Source organism: Neopelma chrysocephalum, unplaced genomic scaffold (assembly GCF_003984885.1).
Source record: "Neopelma chrysocephalum unplaced genomic scaffold, ASM398488v2 Primary Assembly neopelma1_69, whole genome shotgun sequence".
Classification (NCBI taxonomy): domain Eukaryota; kingdom Metazoa; phylum Chordata; class Aves; order Passeriformes; family Pipridae; genus Neopelma; species Neopelma chrysocephalum.
Window position 1 is genome coordinate 4,715,764 of NW_020897729.1, and position 14,775 is coordinate 4,730,538.

General features: G+C 38.7%; 1 long non-coding RNA gene across 1 annotated transcript in view; it reads right to left on the reverse strand.

Moving 5' to 3' along the window:
* Nucleotides 1–14,774, reverse strand: part of LOC113968683 — a 53,035-nt gene extending 38,261 nt beyond the window's left edge. Inside the window, exons 1-2 of the long non-coding RNA XR_003534599.1 lie at nucleotides 14,394–14,774; nucleotides 9,929–9,998 (exon numbers count right to left, since the gene is read on the reverse strand). This is a non-coding gene — a long non-coding RNA (uncharacterized LOC113968683). The remainder of the gene's footprint in view (nucleotides 1–9,928; nucleotides 9,999–14,393) is intronic.
* Nucleotide 14,775: the final 1 nt, after the last annotated feature.

The following is a 14,775-nucleotide window of genomic DNA, read 5'->3' on the forward strand; positions in this document are numbered from 1 at the left end:
GTGAAAATGCCTAAAATGTTTCTAGAATTGGTTCATATATAAACAAACATATAGATCCAAACATAATTGTATACTGTACAAATTTAGAAGTCTCAGAATGAGTTATATAAAAGTTGGAATACTTTCTGATGTGGAACATCCTCAAATTCCTTTCCCTATTAATTTTAGAATATACATTTTTTCTCTCATTTCTTCTGTTATCTAATCAAGAGGACAGGTGGCTAATTATTAAACATAAGGTTTTACCAACACCAAAATATTTAAAAACTCATTACTCAGCTTCTCCAACGTTTTACCTATAAATATTGTTAATAGCCACAAATACTTTAAATTTGTCTCTGGTTTTGAGACTTTTAGGCTGTACCTTCTACTCTCCAGGGTTAAAACTTTACATCCATCTCCCCCCACACTTCAATGACAATTTTAGTTATCATAGATTCATGTGAATCCAGGAATGTTCTTTAATGGAAAGTATACGTTGCAAAATTTGTGATAAAATGGTAAAAATTAGCAGGTAGGGTTTAATACTGAATTTCACACACAAAGATGCATATTATATGGTTGTATGCTCGAATGAATTGAACTGCAATGTACTAAACACTACAGAATACTATTGCTGCCCACAATATCTGACTATTCCCCATGGTTTCCTCTCCCTCCTGACAATCAGTATCTGTAAATCACACCATGCACTCTGATATCTCTCCTATCCTGCACAGTCAAGGCCTAAGCATTTCATCTTGAGGCTTTAAAGGAACACACATAATGCAAAGACTTTAAACACAGTGATGCAAAATCACTTGAGATGAATTACTGTAATCTATGGCTCATATTGCAGGTTCACGAAGGAATTCTGGTCAGAATCCCACTATGGTAGATGTTAAGACAGACAGAGAATAAAAAAGGTCATCCTTCCTGTCAGAAATTTGCAATCTAAATAATATAAGTTGTAGACATATCTGTGAGCATAATGCACTCTGCTACATGAATAGCTCATGAGAAATCCATAGATTGAAATACATTCTCCTGAAACAATGACAGATGATTTTGAACAATAATGAGCAATTCCACTAAAAAAAAATTAAAAATCTGTTTCCAAACTGTTCCTGAACACAACAATTAAAGTATTCATTTCATATAACTTACCTAGATGCAGCAGACAACACTGAGTAAAAGCCTATAATGAATTAAAAAATGTTCTAAACATAAAGCACACTAAAAACTATGACTTCTTTCTATACCCTCTCAAGTACAGAATGTCCTGTGCACTAGTAGAGGACATCCAATACTCTAAGACTGTTGAAATGCTATAATTAAAGGTCTGTCAGAGTTTCCATTAAATCCCTGATTTTCAGGGTTTAATTAATAATAACAGTGAAAATTAATGTGAGTAGAATTAAAGCCACTGTCATAGTTCTACTGCATATTAATTTCTGATTTTCAGTCTCTACAGCATGTGGGACTGATCCAGCTTCCTCTCTTCAGTCAAAACTCCTATCACAGGGGAAACCTCTTTCAGTGTAAAATTCCTCACTGGAGGCAGGGAATATTTGTCTGAACATAGAAAGTGTGATCAGGCTCTGAAACACCTATAGCACTTATATGGAAAGTTAAATGAACATTTCAGAAAGTCAGAAATTACTGAATTGCATAAAGTTTTGGAATAAATGTCTTAAGTGCAGTTCAAACTCATATACCTGAAAACCAACACATATTCACAACTCCTCAGTCAATTCCTTCCCATTTATCAACTCAATATAAGTTTATCCATTTATCTTTGAAATATTAATATTCTTAATTATTTATAATTTTTGTAAGTAAGAATTAAGGGTTTGGCTCCATAATGGAAGATGGAGAACATATGTAAATATTGGGAAATGGGCTTTCCCTGGAACTACAAGAGCAAATCAGATGTTCTGATACTGAAACAAAGGCTACTGGCATTTTGGATTTGAGTGAAAATAATTTGGAACACAGAACATTCCATGAGATTATTCCATGAAAATAAGCACTGGTATCTCACCATACAACACAAGGAAATTTAATCTTTCACATAAAAGGATCAAATAAAACTACCTCAGTGTGGAAGTCTAGAGAGGGACCTGGCAGAATACTAGAGGATATTCAGTTCTCTTCAAAGTAAATAGTATTACAGCTGAAAAATGTGAAAGCATGAAATTTTCTCAACACTGCTATGAGAAAGAGACCCAGAAATACCAGACATGCAAAATACTACAGTGAAGGGTGGAGACAGTACGTTCAGGAATTGTTAAAAATGTTAAGAATATTTTGTTTCACCTAAAAGCACCTATTATAAAGTATATATTTTTTCTGTCCAGATTCTAAACTAATAGGTGGTATTATTTTATCTTACATTAAAACCTATGTTGTAAGCCTACATCACACACTCTAGAGGTTAATAGAGAAAAAGGATCAATACTATTTGCTATTAGGACTGCTAAGTAGGTCAAGGAAGTTCACAAGTAAAAAAAATTCATGTTACAAAGAAAAGTGGGAATTTATATTAGTGAAACTTATGATGTTGCATCACTGAAAAATGAAGTCCACATAACCAAAAATTCACATTATATCATATATAATGATAAATAATAAGCTGAAAGCAAACAGCAGAGAATATAATCTGTTTTCAGTAAAGCTGGATACATTTGCAGCACAACACAAAGAGGGTGATAGAAGGTCAGCAGTCAAAAAGACTTTATGGTGATCTTGTATCTGTACTGTCTTGATATCTAAATGTGGGGATTCACTGTTGTCACTGTGCAAGTCACTAAAAGACACAGTCTTTGATCTGCAGAACTTAAAATCTAAACAGATAACATGGTCAAAATGTTGGAAAAGAAAGAATTATCATACCTTTATCAATCTAGAATTGAGGCTATAATTCCAAAGCAACTTAAACCAGAAAAGGGACTGCCAGGCCCTGCTTCTGTCCTCTCTATGTGCTTCCTACACCACTTGCTGAGCTGGCCTAGTTCACTATTCCAGCACAAAAATATCCCTTGAAAACTAAGCACATTTCTGTTACACAAAGGTACTGACATAGATCAGTAAAGGAGCTGACCAATATCTGAAGCAGCAAGGGACACAAACGTGTGGCCAGGTGGGAGAGGATGTAGGGGAGGACTTGCTGCTTTGGAATAAGTCAAACACAAAGATCAAGTCATTTGTCATAATGCACTTAGAAATTCTGTGGTATGCATCATATAAGTTTTCAATTACGAGAATAAGTATCTATAAATAGATCCTGGATAAGTTTAGGATGGACATTTCAAGAGACTTTTTAATCCCTAGAGCACCAAAAGTTTGCATCAGCCATCCTACGAGGTTAATAAGAGCAAAAATCATAAGGAGATTTTAGATGGAGCTTTGCATTATGAGATGGTTGACAGAGATGATAAAGGGTTATGACTTGAAAACTCTAACGTGTCCTTTCAATTCTATGCATTTTGAAATGGCTCAACTAATTCTTAACCAGGAGAAGCTGAAAAAAGCTCCTTCAAGTGCACTGTATTGGAGGAAGTTAAATCAAAAGGAATGCCAATGCTAAAACTGGGAAAAAGATACAAATTTAAATCTGTAACCCTTGGGAGCCAAGAATAGTGCTCTTTGTGTTTTGCTGTCATCACTAACCAGTACACAACAGTCAGACAATTAGACAACAGAGACAAATTACCAACCAAACCAGAGTAAACTATACTAGTAATCTGGAGTATATCTTGCTCTGCTTCCATAGTATTTCAGAGTTTAAAGAACTGAGAAATCAACCCAAAACTTTGCATGAGGACACAGTTTGCTCTAATCCATATCATGGTGAAACAAGGAATATCACAACCAAAATGGGAAAAGCCAATAACTGTTTCTTTATACCTATTGCTGATCTATGAGCTCTTGTGTCAGACTTAAGCTAAGCACCACACCATCACTTTCCCCTCTCTCCTATTTTCTAATGCTGAAGTCACATGACAAACATCTGGTGATCAAAGTGAAATCACGAACTGGATAATTTCTATTTGGATGTTACTTTTTGGCTCCAGTTATCCCTGCAGCTGGAACATTTCCTCCCAGCAGCTCCACGCTGTTTTGTGAGCAAAGCTGGCAAAATGCCACAAATTTATGAAAAACTTTGAAGGGGTTTAGTGTTAAAGACTTCTACTTTCCAATCAGTACAGCTTGAATCAATAGCACTGCTGCTAAATGTAAACAGGCATAATGGAAATTTTACAAAGCAAGACCATTTGTATGTAACATCAAAACCAGCACAAAGTCCTCTTTCCATAAGAGTGCAAATCACATTTAGAGTAAGACCAGAGAGAAAAGCAAGATTAATTTGTGATGATTTGGTGCAAAGTTCACTACACTCTTTACTTGATGATGAATTCCAGTCATATTGTCGTGTACTTCAGGCTTCATCAACAGAGTGCTACACTGCCAAAAAATATGATTTTAGCACATCAGAACAAAGGTTATAAAACAGAACATTATTTGATCTTATGCAAGTAATAGTTCAAAAAAAAATATTATTTTACAGTAAACCCTGCCTAACCACAAATTTAAAAAAAGAAGAGAAGGAGGAGAGAAAAGATGGAAGATGCTGCTGGAAGAATGAACATAGACTCAGGTGTATGAAATATTGGCTAATTATGTGCTAAGATTTTGCTTCTATCAGAAATAATAAATGGGAAAAGATTGCTAAATACATTTCCACTGCAAAGGGAGGAAAGCAGTTACTGGTATGTTGCAATTGTAACAATCTGAATATTTTTTTTTGGCCTGCCATTGTTTACATTATCTCATCTACATTAGCAATAAACAAAAGACAAACAGCACCTTCTGCTGCCTCTCAAGTCATACTTCAATGTGCTCTCAGAGCAGACATGCTGTTCATATAAGCATGGCTTAAGGTACTCCCAGAGAAAACCTTATGCTCAGTACATGCTGTGCCCTAATGTGCTGGAAGGTCTTCCAAACACAACACACACATTGTCCATGGGCACTCCAGCTGGCAGTTAGTGTGGATGGCAGATGAAAAGCCCAGGAAGAATATCATGTTTGTGGCTGCTCCACGTGTGCTTTTTAACAGCTTTACACACTAACAGCAACTGGTTGACCAGGTATAAGCAACCTTCTCCTAGCTTTTGTACACGTGTAAGTGTATGGCCTCAATTGTAAGTAATTGGAGGATTTACTGTTCAGGTCAGGTTACAGAAGCTGTGGGACACAACAGGAGATAGCCAGGCTTGGTGCCTCAAATTCCTGTGTGATACAACATTTGCAGCTTTGCACAGCTCTTGGTCCCTCTCCTCTCCTCTTACATTTAGCCTCTGGCTGCTTCTGCTCATTGAGCTGTTCTCAAGCCCATGGCTATGCTTTCAAATTAGCAGGAGTAACTGGACATGGAGACAGAGAACAGTTGCTTTTACCAGAACTTTTGTAAAGAACTTGCTGGGAATTCCTCAGGAAAACTGTTCTTCTCAGAATTGAAACTTTTCACAGGAGTTTACCAATTTTAGTGAAACTTTCAGAGAGAAAAGTATCTTAAGTCCAAGACAGGATTTCTGACAAAGGTAAGAATGAGAGGTGTGTCCAGCAACCCAGGATATAGGTACCAGCCTGGAAAATCAAAGACAAAACATTCAACTGAACCTGAGGCAGCGTTTGTAAAGGTGCAAATACAATATTGTACTACATTTTCCAGATAGTTGCCAACATAGAAGCTGCTTGGGTGCATAAGAATCTTGGGTGTTGACCCGAGTTATGTCCTGTACAACACTGACACAATCTGTAAGGACCATCTCTCCTGAGAACACCAGATACACACTGCTGGATGAGTGCCCAGTGTGCCAAGAAACCCCAGCCTTAGGGAAGATGTAAATAGCAGCTCACCATGAGCATACAGAAGCAACAACTGGAAAGTTGCCTAAGGACTGTGAAAGTGCTTTCGCAACATCCGTTTGATAATGAAGTTACTCCAGTGATTCCGGTGAAATTATCCATACTTTATACAGGAGTCAGAGAAAAATGAAGCTGTTTAAACTGTAAAAACCTTGGCTTGTACATCTTATCATGCAAATTAAATTAAAAAAAAACTCCATGGAAGTAGTCCAAAGAACTTTCTCTGCATGTGGATGTAGGTCATTTAAGTCATTCAGTGAGATGGGATAATGGCCACTACTTTTTACCAGGCCAGTTCATATTGTGACATTGGGAGCAAGACAATCTGTCAAGTTTTTGTCTGCAGTGCCTAATTTTTTACCACACTGCTCCTGCCCTCCCCTCCATTGTCTCAGGTGTTGGAAGGGCAACAAGAGGCTCAACCAGTGGGTGGAGGGGCTGGAGGAGGGGGATTGAATTGTAGGCAGCCTGCGGAGTCTGCTGGAAAGGCTGTACTGTCTCTCTTTATGGCTGATGTGTATCTATGTCCCCGTGCCATATTACATGGAGGGGATTAGAAATGGAATTTCTGATATTTCAGCTGACATGACAGGAGTGATAATTTCATGTAACTCTCTATTTTGCAACCTAAATTCAAATATTCTACCTTTTAAAAGGATTGTATATATTTTCATCTGTACTCGTGGGCTCAGAACCTTTCTCTGCAATGACTGATGCAGCAATGAAATACACTTCAAAGAGGCTGATTCATAGATAATGTTTTGTATCTCTAGGTGTACCTTACTCACCTCCTAATGACTTAAATGGCAATATGAAACGGCAATAAGTGTTAAAATACCTCTGAAATCTATGAGTAGGTTATAGATATATGTAGTTTGGAAGATCTTTTGAAAATCAAAAGTCTAATAATGTTTGGGGTTCTTTTAGCCAAGGCCAAGGAAATAAAGAAACAAATTAACATAAAAATATCTCAACTCTAAGTACAAGGTATCAGGGTCACTGACTATAAATATAAATAATGCTGCTCCACATAAACCTTAAACAGCTTACTGCGACTACTAATATAAATTTACAGTATTTACAAGATTAATCTTTTCAAAGAAAATTACAGGATCATAATATCAAACAAGATTATGCTATGTCCTATATAGCATTTTACTATACCCACAGCAGTAACATGACAGCAAATATACACTTTAGAGATATCAAGTAACTACTGCATGAAGATGGTGACACTCCATGCCAAATACTAAGCAAAGCAACAAGTCTTGGGGCCATCTGATCTCCCCGCACAAAACACTTGATAGCCTCATTGTAAGTTTGACAGGGAATGTATAATTTTTCATGCCTCCATAGAAATGTACATTGGACTATTCCAACTATAATATACAGATGTAAGATTTTGTAACTGTTGGCTGTTGAAAGCAGAAGAAATTCCAGAAATACTACAATGCAGATAGAATCCTTGGATCCTGCCCTTGGGACAGAATAAAGGTACTTTTGCTGGGTTACATGCATTTCTCACACTCTTACAATGGCATTTTCCATGTTGAATTCCTGCAGTTCACAGTCTGCACCAGGTAAATTGTAGCATAGGTTTGTTGGTTCAGGGGAGCTCTGTGCTTTTTTCTAGCTAAGGATCTGGTTCACTGTAAAGTTTGTAGTTTAGACCAATAGACACCCTCCTTCTGGAGCACTGAATAGTATCAAGTAGAAATTTTTGCTTGCTGAAATTTCTAGATAGTAAAGAAAACCAAGAAAATTAAGAAACTTTCTACAGACACAAGATTTTATGAGCCAGAAGGAGCAGGATTCAAGACTGAATGTTCACAGACAGAAGTGGGGAACAGAAGAAATTGCAGTTGCTTCAGACTTCAGCAAAGAGCTGGGAATGGCTGTGGCTAAGGCCAGCCTAAGGTTCTTCTCTTTGATCAGATTCCTGTAACTGCAAGCCCTCTGGCCTTCCATGGCACTGCCCTAGCTTTATCATTACATTGTTTATATAGAAAGTTATAAAAAAAACAAACAAAAGGAAAACAATATTAAAATAAAAAATAAAAATGATGCATTTGCAGTTTTCACTACTTTTGCATATAACCTTTCACAATGTTAAGTAGGACTTTCTATATTTCAAATGTTGTGCCCCATTTTTATTTTTTTAGTTCAATTCTGATTCAAATAAATGTATTTCTGAAGTAAAAAAGAAGACACAAAAAACCCTGATGGTCAGGAAAGAGATCACAGTAGCTGCCCTCCACTAGAAAGAACAATAGACAGAGAAAGCTATAAGCACGCTGCCTTGAAACTCTGATTTTTCTGTGTCCTGTAACTGAGCTGAGGGCTACTCAGCTATGGAATACTCAGCTGTGTGGCCATTCTGTCACATCTCACCACATCCATGAGGAACATCACATCCATTGAAAGTCACAGCTCATATCTTCAAACAGATATGCTGTTGTAATCTTTAAATTCTTCAGTACCCTAAATACATATAATGGCTTTTGGCTTTTCTCTTTTATCAAACCTCCCCTTCCCTAAGGGTTGGTCAAAGCACAAGCTATGTGTAGTGCCAGCTGATATCTAATGATAACAGATTATGTCCATCCTTTACCAGAAGGAAATTGTTTTGTAAAATACCCATTAGTAATTAAAGCTGGATTTTCAGAGTCAGTAGAAGCTAAAAGTACAGGAGAAGCTACTTACGACTTCATGATGCCAACAGAATGTGTAATAAATAGCAGTGCACTCTGTATTCCAAAAAGATTGCAGCGTGCCAATAGACACGTCTCACAAAAGCACCCACCACCACTGAAGCTGTAACATGCATTTATTAGTGTATTGTTTTTTATTTAAGGAAAGCAGAGACAAAGGCTACTGCAGTAACCCTTCTGCTGGCAGATAAATGTAACATGCAAACAGGTATGACCAGGCTTCATGATACCCCAACCTGCTAGCCAAATTAATAGCATTTCTATTTTAAGCTAATAGAAGGGGATTAGGGTAAGAAAACTCCCTCTATTGACCACTGACATTGTTTATCACATAAAAGGTAATTGCTTAGAGAAGATTCCATCTCTTTTGCTGCAGAAAATGTCCTGGTTTGCTGTTAACCCTTCTCCCATTACAGTGCAGCCCCATAGGTACCACTGCTCACAGAAGCATAGAGAGCCTTCTGCATGATTGAGGGCAAGAACTTTGTAATGCGCTACCTTTATCTGTCTTACTTTGGTCTACAGCAGTAAATTTTGTATGCCTCTACTGACTACTCCCTGGAAATATGGTAAAGATGTGGTCTTTTATACAAAGATAAGGTACACAGAAATGATATCCAGAGAAAATATGGTAATAGAACAGAACAGGCTCAAACAACAATGAACAGCTCACAATCAAATCCAAAAGCATTAGAAGATTTCAGGCTGTGCTGGTAGAGTACAAATCCATCTTGGATCAAATTATTCACCCCTTTACTGTGGTCTCTTGCTTGGCCTGGCAATTAGTTCAACTGTGGAATGCTACTTAGGAGTACATTTACAATCCCTACACACTCTCTACAGCACCAATGGACTTTGCAAAGGAAGAATTTAGAGGCTACCCAGGTAAACAAAACAGCAATTACTTCATAAAAGTACTAAAGTTGTGCCTGAGAATAAAAGGCAAAGAAAAAAATTTTAATTTCCTACTTTGTATTCTGGGCAATGTGAGGGAATTCACTTAACCTCTTTTTTTCACCTGTGTTTTGTCATCTCTGAAACAAGGATCATGCTACTGCATTCACAGGACTCTGCCTATTTTTTGGCTCTGACAGGGTCATGAATTTTCCTGATTTGTGTAACGTACATGTGGAGCTTGGTAATTTTATGCACTCTTGTAAGAAAATGCTCTCTCATTACAACATCTTAACATGGACAGGACTTATCTGCCAAGCAAAAAGTTAGCATAATTCACTTTGGAAAAACAACATCCACAAATAAGGAAAAAACAAATCTGGTCTCTAACACATTCTTGAGGAACTCACCTGAGCAGACTGAAGGCAAAAATTAATGTCAGTGGATGGGCTTGAGCTGCAGAAAGGGATTTTTTCCATTCTGTTTAAGAAACAAAGAGAAGGAAAAAGCTATTTTTAGAATTATGATCTGAAATGCCTGTTGGAAAAATTATGAAAAGCAAAAGTGTATTTTGCCCTCTTTTTTCCTACAAGTTCTGATTCATCATTGCATGACACAATTTTTACAACTCACAGTAAAATATTGCAATTAGTTTAATCCCTTAGGGATGTAAGCTACTTTGTACATGCGTAAATAAACTGCTTTATGCTAAGCAGTCTCAGTCCCTTCACCAAAACTGTTTAATGTAATTTTGGATATAATTAGCAACCCCTGAGAATGCAATTATTCTATAACTGGCAATTTTGCAGTAAAGATTCCGCTTCTATCATGTGGGTTTTAAACCAAAAGGTCATTTGGGCTAATAATTTTACCTCTATCTCCTCCCCAGAGTTTAAAACTTGAGTTAACATGTGATGTCTTAAAGGAAAGGAACATGTTTTCTTGTGGTGTTTTAGAAATGTACTACGACCATGACCTACATAAAAAACTTCTGGAGGCAAAAGTGCAGTTTGGTTTCTCGGAGTAAGTCCGTGGCTTTACTCCCAAATTCCTCAGAAGGCTGATACTCATATCATCAAACAAAAGGATGATCTTTAACAAGTTTTGTGCTTGAGTCTGTAGGATTTGCTCACCCAAAGCACACTGCTGCATTTTCTTTTGCATTTGCCTGCTTCCACTCAGTGTAAGCAGGCCCTCAGTTGCCTTTCAGCTGACTGGTGTCAATGATAATAACAATACATTTTTATTTTTAGACCACTCAAATCTAAAGGCAAGTTAGCTCTGCATACGTATGCATGCACACACAAATGTAAGCAATATCTGACCATTTCCAAAGGACAACAAGTCCTTTTGGAATAGTAATGAATAGAGAAATCATCTTGTGCCCTGCATGAGATAGGTGCATTTCAAAATTTTCCTGTATAGCTTCCATGAAAATTGGCCCCTAAGCAAGGGTGTGAGTCATTGATGAATACAGCTCTAAGGCTTCACGCTGTGCAGCAAGAGCTGTAAAAGGCATTAGAGGAACAGAGGGGAGGAGGAGGAGAGAGAGAGAGGGTTAGGAGGTTATTAAATAAAACCTGGTAATGGTTTTACATGAACATTTTCTGAGCAGTGTTTGGCAAACGCACATCCCAACCCACCGGGCAGCTCTTGGGCAGCCACAGCAGCGCCCTTTGCCAGGCAGTGCCCGGAGGGGCTGCACAGACCCCCACACCAATCACTTCTGCCTGCCCCAAAGGCATTGCTGTCACAGCCCCTTGCAGGGCTTGGTGGAAACTCAGGTCCTAAAAGTAAAAATAAATCACCTTATGTCACAATGTTTTATAGTAGCTTTTCAAATGAATATCGCAGCAAAAGGATGGTTTTTTCTCCTCTGCACCCACCTCCACCACACAAAAGCCACTGGGCTGTACCAGTAGAACCACAGCCTTTGCCAGTACAACTACACAAAAAGTAGAGAACAGGCCAAAGAGAACCTACTGTTGACAAATTTAAACTTCCTCAAACTTCAGAGGTATTTCATTTTGGCTCAAAATTGTTGTTGTTTTGGTTTGGTTTTTTTCCCCTAATACCAGTATATTAAATTGCTGTCAATTTATATCATTCACTGATAACATATCAGACCTGGATGATGTGCAATTCTCCTTTTTAGGCAACTGTGTTTCTCCTATCTCAGTCAGGATCCAGATTTCAATATAGACATGAGATTCTTAATCAATACACAAGTGATTACCATGCAAGATCCTCCACCCTTCAGACTTTCTACATGTTCTGATCTCACACTGACTTGTGCGGTCCCCTCAATGTCTTCCCATTTTTGTTTCTTCCATTGTGTCTGCACCCATCTGAAAGAAAAGATACAGTGTGGGCCATTACATCCCATTATCAAACACCCTGTGACTTGCAGATTCACATGGGAAATTTATTACAAACAGTGATTAAATGAAACTAACTGGCTACACTGGGTTAGTTATAAATAATCCAATAACCTTTTAAATTAGTCTTTTTCAGTAGATAGCTCAGATGTACAGTCAGGAAAAAATGTTTACCTGTATTTTAAACAACAAAAATATCACTTATTAGAAAGTAAATCATAATTTAAATATTTATTTTCACACAGATAATCATTTAAGGAGCTTGGGTATAAACAAATAAAGAAAAATGATTTTTTATTTTTTTTAGCAGGAACAAGAGGAGCTGTAAGTCCTTTAAACGACAGAACCAGTGGGTTTATATTTAGGTAGTTTGAACAAATGGGCACAGCAATCTACATAAGTGAAAATTGAATCTATAAGGAATGTTAGGAGGAAAATAGCTTGTTACAAGTACTTCTGTTTCTCTAACACCTTTAAAAATAAGAGCTAGAATTTAAAAACAAACAAACAAACAAACAAATCAATCTTCTGTGTGTATATATATATTTAGGAATAGGAATTATATATTCCCTCTTAACTGAGGAGTTGATAAGTGCTGCTGTTTTAAGACACACCAACAAAACCCCCCTGAAATCCACAGACACGCAGCACCATCTGGTGGATTAGCACGGCTGGCAAACAGTTCTGCATTTGCACAACATATTACCACAGGCAGGAGAGGGGAAAAGCCGTACAAAGAAAAGCATATAATGGAGATTTGTTTAGTCAGGGTCAGGCAAGAGAAACTGAAGGGCTGGAATTTCCATGAAAATTGTGAATTAATACTCTTGACTCATATAACACTTTATACTTCTCAGACACTATGTATAAATCTGCACTCACAAAAACATGAACAGAAAGTTTATGATTACAAAAATTCAAAAGTTTGGTATGTGTGTTAAATAACTGGATCAAGATTGATTTAATTAGGTTTCTTGCACATACACATTATGGCATGTGATTATAAATCACCATTTTTCACTGGAAGCCTTGCTGAGTGAACAGGACTGCCTGCTCACCTAATAACAAACAGCTATCTGATAATTTGCTTTCTTCTTCTCAGGCACTACATGGTCTTGTGCTATTTTACACACAAGCTCAACTCAAGATTATCAGGTGCTCATCACTGCAATGCCACATTGAATTACAGGTGCTAATTTAAAATCTATGCAAGGCACATTGCATTTATGTTTCACATACAGTGAGTAAAAGGAGGTTCTCATTTTGGGTAAGAAAGGGAGGGGCTGCTACTGTGTACACAGTGATGTGCCACTGTAGTCTCCGACATCTTTCTAGTAGCTTGTAGTGTCTTTGGAATTCCCCCTTTTCATTCAGTCAGGTCAGCTCACTGCGCTCTGCAATACCTGGCTCTTGGCATGGACCCTCCAGCAGGTCAAAAATATTATTCAGCACATCCTATAAGCATCCACAGCCCACCATGCCAGGTAAGACAACAGGGGCAAAAAAGATCTTCCTCACAAGGTCTGTATTTTTTCCACAGGTAGCTTGAGGCACTGAACTCTGTACCATTCCTCTGTTTTTGAGAAACTGTTGCCTCCACATATTGTTCATATTTTTTCTTTCAATACTTCAGTAACAATAATGTGGGACTCTTCTCAGGGGAAGCGAACAGCAATAATCTGCACAACACTGCAAGTCACCATTTTGGTCCCTTCTTATCAGGACTGACTTTCACTGTTCTTGAGCAATTTTCTTCTCTGAAAATACCCCATACCACATGCAGATATCTAGCAAGATCAGTGTCTTCTGCTATGGGCAGTGTTGCTAATATACCATGGGCTCATGCTGTGTAACAAACCTCACTGCAAACTCCTTGCTCCTCCAAACCATCTTCCAGCCATTTACCAGTGCTTATTGCAAGGCACTTTTTAATCATGCTTTGATTAATTCCTTTAATGTCTTTTCAGATGCTTCAGCCAGACAATAGTCACCAACAGAGGGTTTCTCCATCAAGACTACGCTTCCTCTTTTTAGCGACTTTTTACAAGAGCATGTAATGACAGGACAAGGGGGAATATTTTCAAACTAAAAGAGAATAGATTCAGAGTAGATATAAGGAGGAAGTTCTTTGTTGTGAGGGTGGTGAGGCATTGGCACAGCTTGCCCAGAGAAGCTGTGGATGCCCCATCTCTGAAAGTGTTCAAGGCCAGGCTGGATGGGGTTTGGAGAAAACTGGGCTAGTGGAAGGTTTCCCTGCCCATGGTAGGGGGGTTGGAACTAAATGGTCTTTAAGGTCCCTTCCAACCTAAACCATTCCGTGATCCTATGATTCCTCCCAAGACTGGTGTTCCTGTCTCCATCCATGAATGGTGGAGCTCAAAGACACATTATTTGCAGCCCAGCAACACAGATGGGTACAAAAGGTAACATCCAAGTTCATACGGACACAGCATTAGTGTTTATGGTCACCTGAACACAGTCTGGCTCGGGAACCCACCTGTTAATTGTGAAGATAGTTCAGAAACAGGACACACACTGTGTACCCTCCCAGACCGCTCTTATGTGGTACCAGCAGCAGCAGGTGAGCTGTCCCGCTGTGTGACCCCAGAACTATTTGGTGTCACCAGCAGCAGATTGAGCTGTCCCGCTGTGTGACTCCGGACCCCACAGAGCCGTGGCTCGGGCTGGCGCTGGCAGGGAGCAGCTGAGCCCAGGGGGCTCTGAGGCTCTGCCAATGGCTCTGAGTCTGACACCCCCCTCTGCGGACCCAGTAACCGGCCGCAGGCCCCCGTGACCCGCAGACAGCCGCGTTCCTGCGGGCACCGAGCCCAGGCCTGTCCCCGCCCGGTGCCCCCGGCCCGGCCCGGCCGGTGCGGGGG